General features: G+C 35.3%; 1 long non-coding RNA gene across 1 annotated transcript; it reads left to right on the top strand.

Moving 5' to 3' along the window:
* On the top strand, positions 1-615 carry LOC105265937 (uncharacterized). The gene is made up of 2 exons (XR_892111.1): positions 1-43; positions 273-615. It is a non-coding gene; the product is annotated as an uncharacterized lncRNA (long non-coding RNA).
* Positions 616-2,493: the final 1,878 nt, after the last annotated feature.

Raw genomic sequence — 2,493 nt, 5'->3', positions numbered from 1 at the left:
CATGGGGTTGGCATCGATAAGCAAGGGGTTGCCAGGCTCCGAGGTAAATCATCATCCATCTCTCCAGCTTATCCAATTTTTGACTCTTGAAAATTTCGCGAAATTTCAGTCCTAAAATCATCACAATTTTTGCAAATACTAAAATGTTTGTTTAAATAAAGATTTTAAATAAAGATAGTCGCTACCAATTATATTATTAACTCATTGGTAATTAATTGAGTAATGGATTTGATAAATTGAAATCGCATCATCTGATTTTTTACAATTTTCAGGAGCTGCGGGCTCGAGTCACTCTCTATTCTGGTAAATAAATGCGAGATCCACCAAACAAAAGCATAAAAAGGAGTCAAAGTGTCGTGAAAACGTGAATTCCCCCACAAATGTCACACCCAAATTGGAAAGAACAAAACTGGTAAATCCACAAAAAACTGTTCTCCAATTCTGATACTCCATTGATGGGTCGTTCCCCCGGTTGCAGCGGACCGATGAACCCAATAAACTGTAAAAATACTCTAAATGTAAATTGTAAAAAAAAAATCTATATCCTAAGTTATGAGAATTCGAATTAATTTATAACGTGTGCAATAAAGTAAACAAATCAAGGTTTCCAGTCAATTCTTCTGATTGTTATGTCCCTGACACGAGAGCAGTCCATTCTGAAAATTGTTAATTAATTTTCGTGGGTGATCTATTTGTTCCCGAGCTGTATGCATTCTGAATATTAAAACTTCTCTTTAAATTAAAACACTTCTTTTTAACAGAATTTATCTTGGAGGATTGCAGATCGCGGGGCTCGTCTTAATCGTTGCTCTTGAAATTCGGGAGAATAGGGCGAGGTCGTAAATTGTCCGTCGAACAGTGCATGCCAGATAACTGAGGGACACTCTGGTGCAGGGGAGTGGGTGCAGAACTTTCGACAAGGCCAGTGATGTCCAACTTTTTCACCAGCAAACTTGGAACCATGAATAGCAAGTACGAGAGCATCGTTTCGCAAACATCACGAGTCTCCACTGATAGAAATTTTTTGAATTCTCCGTTGTATCTCCATTGATGGGAATTTCTCGGTCAATTGAAGATAAAATCGTTCATAAAACTTCTCATTCATGAAAAATACCTCTCAATATTCATTCCCTCATTCAATTCACGCGAATCAAATCAGTTATTGATAATGAGAAATAGATTTAATTGATATCTTATCATTTCTCCTCTCAATTCTTATTTTGCTTCGTTTTTAATTACACTGATTACAAATAATTGTACAAATAATTGTAATTATATCTTTATGAAATTAATATGAATTTTTATCTGGAGTTCAATGGAAATTGAATGATAATTGATAAAAAATAATTATATGAAGTTGATTAACAATTGAACATGAGAGATAATTAATCAATTAATTACCATGACTAGTAAATGGCGGGGGTAAGTTCCATTAATATTAATCCTTATAATATAGAATATAGAATAATATATTTTCCTCGGGTTGATCACTGAAATTATTTATTCGTCTCGTAAATTTCTGGAATTATCTGAATATAAAGAGTAAATAAAGGATTGTAATTGTTTCATCATTAATTAATGTCTACAATTTGCGACAATAATTAGACAAGCGAATCGCAGCGATAATGGAGTACAGTGTTTACCCAGAATTCAGGTAGGAGCCAATGTTTATCGGATCTTCATTAACCCCACGGTCAATATCACGCATCGTCATTACGAAGGGAGAGCAATATCGAGGTACAGGCAATTGGTGCCAGAGGGTTTTCCCTAGCCAGTGTTGGTTTCCCCAAGGCCGACAGCAGCTCAACTCGACATATCACTCTAAACGCAATCTGCTATTTCAACAAAAAGTCCAAAAAATATCATTTCCATTAACTGATGATTTAATCTCTGTCTAATTGATTAATTTAACTAATTTAAATTAGTCAATCGATTCATGTATCGGGGAGAATTAATTATTATAAACTTATCAACAAAATCATCAATTATCTAGAATAAGTTACGATTAATTAATTAATTAATGGATTTGAGGATTAAAAATTGAGGAAATATTGATTATTTATGGGGAAATTATTGAAAGTTGAAAAATCGGTGGAGTTTGGGGCGCGTTAATTTTTGAATAATCATTCACTGGTGACATTTGCATCTCAATCACTCGATTCCACTACAATTCAATTTTTTTTTTCATCTCGGGGTCATTAATCACATCCTCGCGGGGCCGAGAGGCCCTCATTTGCGTCCGGGGTGACCCTGAGCTGCTCGCGGAATCATCTTAATGATTTTTTTGCTCCCCTACGTGCAGTCGGTCTGGTCTTGTGGCAGTTTTTATCGAGGTTTACGTCTTAATATTCCTGAGGGCTCGTAAACTTTTGGAGGCAACACCTTGTCCTCAATTCCCCCCAAAAATCCCCTAATAGCAACACTTTATAATTGTGCCCCCAAATTTTTACTATTCAACTCGAATTTACGGAGCGTTTAAACAAATTGAATTGA

This window comes from Fopius arisanus, unplaced genomic scaffold (genome assembly GCF_000806365.1).
Source record: "Fopius arisanus strain USDA-PBARC FA_bdor unplaced genomic scaffold, ASM80636v1 scaffold00033, whole genome shotgun sequence".
Classification (NCBI taxonomy): Eukaryota; Metazoa; Arthropoda; class Insecta; order Hymenoptera; family Braconidae; genus Fopius; species Fopius arisanus.
This window is presented reverse-complemented; position numbering and strand designations above follow the sequence as displayed.